This window comes from Eucalyptus grandis, chromosome 2 (assembly GCF_016545825.1).
Source record: "Eucalyptus grandis isolate ANBG69807.140 chromosome 2, ASM1654582v1, whole genome shotgun sequence".
NCBI classification, from domain to species: Eukaryota; Viridiplantae; Streptophyta; class Magnoliopsida; order Myrtales; family Myrtaceae; genus Eucalyptus; species Eucalyptus grandis.
This window is the reverse complement of record NC_052613.1, coordinates 48789885-48798831: the sequence shown is the minus strand read 5'-3', so window position 1 is coordinate 48798831 and position 8947 is coordinate 48789885.

The window sequence follows — 8947 nt, the reverse complement described above, 5'->3', positions numbered from 1 at the left end:
GCTGTAATTAAGGGTCGGCTTGTAGCCGCATTGCTTGTGTAGAGTCTACTTTAATTCTACGGTCACGAAAGGAATGGTATATTCTTTCTTCATCTCTTGCCAATGGCAATGACTATGAAATCACTTCAACAGATAGTCTGAAGAGCACACGTTTGCATTTATCTAAGTGAGCCTTTGAGATCGAGAGATACACGGTAGAAGGGGAATATTTTCACACAAGGCTTGGCTCTTGTGAGCCGATGAAGCTGTTTCTTTCAACTCCCAAAAAGACTACTACTATCAGCCAAAGGCCGACGAATGTGATGCTCGTATCGAACCTAGGATTCTCCACAGGATGAGTGAATCAACCCGCATTGTAATTGAAGTGATAAACAAGATTTACTTTGATCCAAAGACGTTCCCATTTAAATATGCATTCGATAAAACCAAAAGGGAGAACACGTATCCACAACGCGCCAAGGACAAACTTCGGAGCTTCTCCCAACCAATTTCTCGAGTCGTTAATTCGTCCGCTTCGCTGTGAAAACTCAGAACGGCCGGCCCCACGTTCCAAGGGAATGCGTGTCGTTCCAAAAGCAACGAGTCCCCAAGTTCCCCGTTTCGAATAAGGTCACAACATTCGTCCTGGTCCAAGGTTAAGATTCCAATGTGACAGTATCCTCAGGAACAAGGTTTTGTTCTTTGGCGACGTAGAAAAGCATATATATTTATATTTATGGGGTCCAACGTAGGAAAGCATTTGATACAGCCTTACATGGCTAAAAGCTGGTTCCAAGAAGTGGAACATCTAAGAAGTCTCGAGAACTTTAGCGTTAAACAGCACATTGATATTGTCTTTTTGGGGTCGTAACATTGTCGTGGTAACTCACCTACTATGTAACCTCGTACTTGTCGAGATGATCATTCAAAAAATTCTAAACCTATTGTACGATGACGAATTCAATCCTAAACTTTTCAATTATAATAATTTAATACTGAATATTTCGACAATTTGCGTGTTTAGTCATAAATAGTTCAATTATACAATTTCGGTTCTAAACATTTTGATAATTTACCAACTTAGTCCTAAACCTTTTAACAATTTGTCAATTTACTCATTCCAATCAATTTTGACTAAAAATCACTGACTAATAGTCTAGGAAGCATCAATCGTCCCTGTATAAGCACACCCGACATTGACATGGATAATTTTTGCAATTTTTGTTTATGATTTTTTTTTAAAAAAAAAAATTCCTCTTTGCTTTTTCTTTTCCCTTTGCTGGCCATTGCCAGGCCTCTTTGATGACTGGTGATGTTGTTACTCTTCGGTGAAGGCTGCCCTTGTTGGCCTCAAGTGAGGGACACTTGCGACTAGGGCAAGTTAGGGTGAGGCCTACCTCCACCTAAGGCCACATCCGCTAGCTATTGATGAGGCTTGATGGAGGGAAATAGAAAAATAATAAAAGGAAAGTAAAGAAAAATGATTTGTAAAATTTAAACAATTGCAAAAATTGTCAATGTCATCGCTAGTCATGCCACGTAGGACATTTGTCGCTAGCTATACTGTCACGTTAGCAATTTCTAGCCAAAATTGGATAGAATGACTAAATTGGCAAATCATCCAAAGGTTTAGGACTAAATTAGCATGATTTGAAAGTTTAGGACTAAATCGGCAAGTTGTCAAAAGGTTTGGGGTTTAATTGGCACAATTAAAGATTTAAGACTAAATTGGTTGCCATATAATAGATTTATGACTTTTTTTTTTTATTTCCCTCATTTGTCTATGTTAACACGGCCAGTCTATCGAAATAATTCACCTTTGCCCCATGTTAGTACCATGACCTTGTGGCTGGAACTTCTTCATTTTGAGAAAGAAAACCCTATGTTTTGGAAATCCTTCATTGAAGGAAACTTCTTCCTTTCTTTATGTGAGTGGCGGGTTTGCATAAATTGCTGTGTGTCTAGCAATTGTGACCCACACAAACAAAATTCCTAGCAAAGCACAAATTTTCTCCATGGTACCAGCATCAACTCAAGCAGTAGAACAATAGAACAAGAAAATAAATTGGATATCAAATTTATGTTATTCGATCAAGATAACCTATATTTATGGAGAGAGCAGTAAATGATAACATTATAAATCAAGTAATACAATGAAAATTATAGTCATACTCAATTCACTTGGACACTTTCAATATTTACCAAGTATCAATTGCATTTAATAATTTACTGTTTAGCCTTATAATTCCTCACGAAATAATTTTTCAATCTTCCAAAGAAATTAAACAAATCTTACACAAGATTTAATTGGCTTTGGCACTTAAATTCAACTTGCAAGATATGTGTGCACGCGCTCGAAAATTTAAGTTGGTCGTTTCCCCTTTTAATTTCCTGGACTGACTCGAGTAAAGATTCGTATATTTCCTTTTTCTTGTTTAGTTCAGACCAAAATTCAAACTCGTCCTTAGAGGTCAAACGATAATCCAAGTCCAATATGGACTTTCCTATTTGAGGAATCCACATTCGGTGATCTGAGAATATACGCTGGACTTCCGGTAATTTAATTTCGGCTTGGATTTTATTCAACAGGCATAAACTCGGGACATATTCAGACAATTTCTATCGTTGCCACTCATATCCGAGAAGACATGACTCCGATGCAGGACAATGGCAGAGGATGAGGGGAGGCGAAGAGAAGAAGAACTAGGATATGGGTGAGTATTCTAGATAAATTCCTCAAAATACTAGGACATTTTGGTCATTTTTAGGTAATGCATGTGTTGTGGCTAGAGATGATCGGTTTGAGTGTAGGTGGTTCCCACCCTGGAACCAGAAACTCATTAAGAATCGGTTTCACAAAATTGAAACTGGGAACTGGTCAAACGGTTTCATGGACCCACTCGAACCGGTTAGATGGGTCCATGGAATCGTGCTACTAGGAAAACCTGCAAGCATGTGCTAGTTCAAGATATATTTTGGAATGGTTCGTGCCCCGTGAAAGTATTGGTTTTAGCTGAGTTATAAATCCATGCATCTCATTTGTCACACCTACCAATCCTCTAGACCATGCGTCTCATTTGTCACACCTACTAATCCTCTAGACATTTCTGGCTTGTTTTTCCAAGGGTCTAAGGGTCGTTCTCTTGCACCTTTGGAAAAAAAAAAAAAAAAAAAAAAAACAGAACAGCACGAACTACTCTATGGTCCAGCTCTTGATTGCGTGGCCGCAAATCTTGGAGCAATCAACATTCATGCAATGGAATTAGGAATTCTCATTGTTTCAGTGCAGCGGCTATCTTCTTTTGGATGAGCTGCGCTGAAATTTTGACCCAGCGAGAGCATATTGCGAAATCTAACATAATGGGAAACACAGAAAGGAGTATAAGGGTTAAGAACTGAATAACAATTAAGAGGCGGGTGAGGCTAACTACGAGCGAGGGCCGGAGATGAGCCCACGACCGGAAGAGGCTAGGCGACTGACAAATGGAGAGCGAGATGAGGCAAGAGAGTTGAAGGCATGGGAGTGAGATGAGGAGTAGAGGAGGTGGAGACTTGGGTTTCTTTCTAATTTGACTCTGCGGACCGACAAGTAAAGTGAAAGGCATGAAAGACTAGAGAGATACTGAATCTGAGAGAGCTATAATTTAGTGTATATATATATATTTGTCTGGTCCAATTGGACAAGTAGGTGGTTCCACGACTGGAACTAGGAACCGAACCAATCCCAGTAAAAATCGCTGGTCTGATCTGGTTATAAGGAGTTTTCGACTCTTTTACGCATGCCTAATTGTAGTTACTCCCTAACTATAAAAGATCCATATCGATAATGGGGAATGACCAATCAAAGCTTGGATAATGTGAAATTGCTCGACAATCGTTTGATTGCTTTAAAACATATTAAGGTCTCGAGCCTCGTGTATGGAGCAAACAACGTAGGGAGTACCACCCCCTTTGTGAGTCCAACAATGCTCAATTCCGGATTTAGTTAGGGATACCTTGGATACTGGAAGGTCGTAGACCAAAAAAACTAAAAATTATTAAGGTCAATAACGTCTATTCACAAAATTTAAAAAAATTATCCATCTTTCAAGAGGTCACAAATTCGTTTTATGTCATGAGTGAACCTCTAAATTCCTCGTTTTATATTGCCTAGTTGCAGCTTGTATCTCATATAGAGAGAAATTCGGCATCTTAGTGAGGGTGAGGTACCGAATTCTCCGTGGCAGGTGCGAGACCCTTCTAATAACAATCGAAAGGGATCCCTGTCTATAGCGTGTACCTCGCGTTGAGAGAAATCTGGTATCTTAGTGTGCGTGCAACGATTGGCTTGTCAATTTTGAATCCTCGAATCACGGATGGTGTGGAATAATTATGGTACAATGCCAAATATTACATGGTGGGTACGATATCCTTATGATATCATTCAACGGGATCCTTATACATCCAAAAGGATCCCTAGGTTGGCCCCCTAGCTCTTTTGTTAATATAAAAATGTACCCAGTGTGTGCACGTGGCAACTTTCGTCTTTAAATATCTGTTAGGGGATTCAACTCTCCTATCCAACTTTCCTTCCAATCTCTTTCGCACTTAGTCACGTCGAAGCATGTTGCCATAATCTCCTAGCACAATTACCTGTCAAAATCAAGTGCGATGTGAGTTCGGGAACTAAAAGTCCAACCAACCGCAACTTTCTTAGGCAATGATTATCGCAACAGTGGTGTATTTTACTATTACAACTCGTATTTAGAAAGTATATAGAAGACTTAGAATCCATAAGATAATACATGCGTCTCAACTTTGTCAATCATGTAGCGCTAAACTAGGGAGTGACGGGATTAGTTTAGGTTAAGAGGACCGGTTGAGGAATGAGATCAGATAAGGATCAAGGAAGGAATAATTTGGTTGACAAAATAGCTTAAACACATAATATTTTAAAATTTAAAGAGGCGTCCTTCATAAGAAACGTAGGACTAGGGCGTAAAAGAACGGTGGTGATGAGGATGGAAAACTAAAATTTCATTCGATCTCATCGCTTGGACTTGGGGCCCAAGAACTATCCAAATCAATAGAAGAAAATTTAAATTTAATGATGAATTGGAGACCGAAAGCTAAGTTTCATTTCACAATTTGAAAATGCATCTCAAACTGGAAATTCAAAAAAAGAAAAAGAAAAAAGAAAGAAGAAGAAGAAGAAGATATCGCCAAGTTGTCCTAATTAATTGCACTATCTAATAGATGCAAACATCACAATGAACCATCTGATCCATTATATGGAAAGTGACTTTTACGCATTACATGTATCAAATTTCAATGGAGTTTTTTTTTTAACTTTTTCAAATGAATCTTAATAGTTTTTCAAGGCAAAAAAAGTTCAGAGGAAAATCTCTTAACAGTAAGTACTAAATATTGACATGTGAGAACGAAAAAAATATTTTTAGAAAAGTTGAAGAGAAGATTTAAAAAAAAAAAAAAAAAGTTAATAGAGCTATGGATACTACATCTATTTTGGAATATCTAAATTAATAAGTAGTAAAATTAATTCTATTGAGAATTTGAAAGTAATTATATGTATGATTAAGTAAATTTGACTCTCTCATACATGATATGCAATTTGAGATATTTATAGGAACTCGCAACAGAATATAACATAAAGAGTAAAATTATTTCAACTTTATCCAACACAATACTTATTCAAATACTATATAAAATGCTAGCATAAGGGTGCCGTTATTGCTCGGAAACGACGGTGCAATTTCAACCATTACTTTCATTTCAAGAGGAACTGACTATGGAACTTTTGTAAATAATAAATTAATAATCAAAGGGAGCCAAAAAAAAAAAAAGTCCAAAAAGGAAAATTAGAGCAATTTTTTGTTTCTTTTCATCGTGATCAAACATGTTCTCTCGATGTCGAGCCCATCTTCCTCTTTGGGAATTTTTATTGTCCGGGACAACTCTTTTTGCTAATCTTACGATATTTAGTACTTAATTGCTATGTAAAGCCAGAGTTATGGGTATGAAATCCACGCGACACATGGGGCAAACATACTAGTTCTACCACAAAGAAAAACTTTTTAGGGAGCTACTTCAATTAAGGGTATTATTTCTAGCCAGAATTAATGACGTGTTATAATTAGAAATACTGTTGGGGCAATATTGAGGATGATGCCTAGACGGTGTAGAACAAGGCAGTTATTCAAGATAACCTAAATCCCGATCAACTTCTAATCACGCATTTAATGGCTAATGAACTTGCGACGATTTCCGGCCATTCTTTTAACTATCGAATTCCATTAATCGGTATGACCCATATATTTACCTACTAAAATTAACGAAAAGGGGAGCCACAGGTCATTTGTGATGTTATCAAATTGGAAGGTTTAGAACTTGGTTTATGGCACTTCAATATTGACCGGCATTGAATGGTTTTCTGCGATTGGAGAGAACTTTGATCAATTTTAGTCGTCCAATTTCTTCAGAGTTGGTGTAAATGCATCTGGCGATTAATGAGAAATGCGAAGGAGATACGGTTTTAATGGGTCAGAGATCGGTGGATGCGGATGGTTGAAATTTATGGCTGATAAGTGAGTTTTGGACCTGGTTTGGTTGTACGGAGACGAAAATCTAAGTATATATTTGGCTCTGAAATTAACGGCTCTTCGAAGTTTGACAATGCGACAAGGTACTGACGTCCTAGTAAGGGAAACCCCCACGGGGGCCCGGCCACATGGGTTTTCAAGGGTAACCTCACCTGGATTCTCGCGACGCCTTCCCCTTGAAACACAGAGGTGTGTGGTATAGGGAAATGAAGGGTTTCCTACCAAACGGGAGGAGGTGGCCGGTCTAAGTATATATTCGGCTCCGAAATTAACAGCTCTTCGAAGTTTGACAACGCGACAAGGCACTGGCGTCCTAGTAAGGTGTCGCTCTAGGACTCTACAGACGGTCCCAGCATGGCAGCAAGTTCAAGAGGTGCCATAAATAACAGCCTCGCCTAACATAATTTTGGAAAAATCATTTAATCAATTATAGGTTCATTTTACAAATATCAATTCAATTCTTTTTTTTTTTTGTCAATTTAATTGTAAACCTCTATGTGAGATTCCAATATAGTCATTTTGACCAATTTTTGCTAGAAATTGTTAATGTGATAGTGTAATATGTAGGAGGCTGGTGATGATTAGACCACTGCGTTGGCGATTTTCTAATGAAAATAGACTAGAAGGATTGCATTATAATTTTACATAAAGGTTTGAGATTATATTGATAAAAATAAAAAATTTAAGATTGGACTAACATCCATACAAGAGACTGGGGACCGATTGGTAGAGGTGTCAAAATGGGTCTTAAACCCATATATGACCCATTTAAATGATAAATGGGTCATATATGGGTCACTTGTTTTTGATAAAAAGTAGTTAAATGGGTTTACTTTGATAGGTGGGTCTTAAGTGGGTCTTAAGTGGGTTTTAAATGGGTCTTAAATGGGTTTGATTTTAAGTGGGTCTTAAGAGAAAGACTCTTTCTTCTATTTTTAACTTTACAAAAATAATTTTTTACAAACACCGAAATTATAATTATTTTTTATTATAATTTTCTTTTATTTGTTTATTTTTTTCTTGTTATTTTCTTTTCTTTCTTCCTTTTTTTTTTTTTTTCTTTCTTCTTCCTCCTGGTCGCGCCGACCAACCAACCGGGCGAGCCTCAAGCTCGCCCGGCGTCAACGAGCTCTAGCTCGTCGGATCTAGCAAGGAAGAGGCCTTGCCGACGCTTAGCGAGGCTCGAACCTCATCGATCCGGTGATACTCGAACTCACCGGCATTGGGCGAGGCTCGAGCCTTGCCAGATTTGGCAAGGTGCGAGCTCGAGCTCACCCGACGCCGGCGAGCCTCGCCAGATCCGGCGATGGGCGAGCTTCGAGCCTCGCCGATCTGGTAAGACTCGAGCTCATCGGTGTCGGGCGAGGCTCTAGCCTCGCCGATCCGGGCGAGCCTCAAGCTTGCCGGTGTCGAGCGAGCTCGAGGCTCACCTGTGGCCTGGGCCGTCGGCCGTCGTCGTGGCCAGCGACCGGCCAAAGAAGAAGAAGAAGAACCAAAAAAAAATTGTATTTTAAAAATAAAAAAAAAAATTAATTAAAAAATTAATTTTTAAAAATAAAAATTAATTAAAATTCGATTTTTAAAATAATTATTTTAAAAATTATAAAAATTCTCCATTAAATTTAATACTTGATGATATAATTGGGGAAAGTTGGTAAGTTGCTCAAATGAAGAGTAGTAAATTCACATAGGAGTTTGGTAAAATTTCAAGCTTTTGTAAAGAACTTCATAAAAGCGATACTACTAAACTATACAAAAAAAAAAAAAAAAAAAAAAAAAAAACTCCTTAAAAGTGTCTGCACCGATAAGTTATTAGGAAATCAAGTGATCATTAATTTTTTTCACCAATGATATTTCAAACTTATCAATTCCTTAAGAAATATATACAAATGAAAAAAAAAAAAAAAAAACAAATCAGTTCTTTTAAACGGGATAGTAATTATGAAGAGTTAAGCTCTCATGTTGAAATTTCGACTGATGGGAAATATCCATATAAGCATAAAACTAGCTCAGCCTTTATAAGTTCTTGCATAACGATAGAAAATCATTTTCACAAGAAAGTTGAAAAAAAAAAAAACAAACATAAATGTACCTCACTAAGCCAGTCATGCATGAGTTCAAAAGGCCGATTAGTAGCTCCCTTTAGATAGTTCTAATCTTTTTCAGACACATTCATTCGGTGCAAAACATTTATTGACATTGTATATAGATATTTCAATAGCTAGACTAAACCGATCAATTCATTGGTGAAAAAGCTTCACGAGTTAGGTCGAGAGAAGGAGCGCCCTTCGACCTTTCCTTGTACGAGGAACCCTGAATTAGATTCTCATTCCAAGTAATGTTATTGCCTGCAACGGGATTCCCCTTTT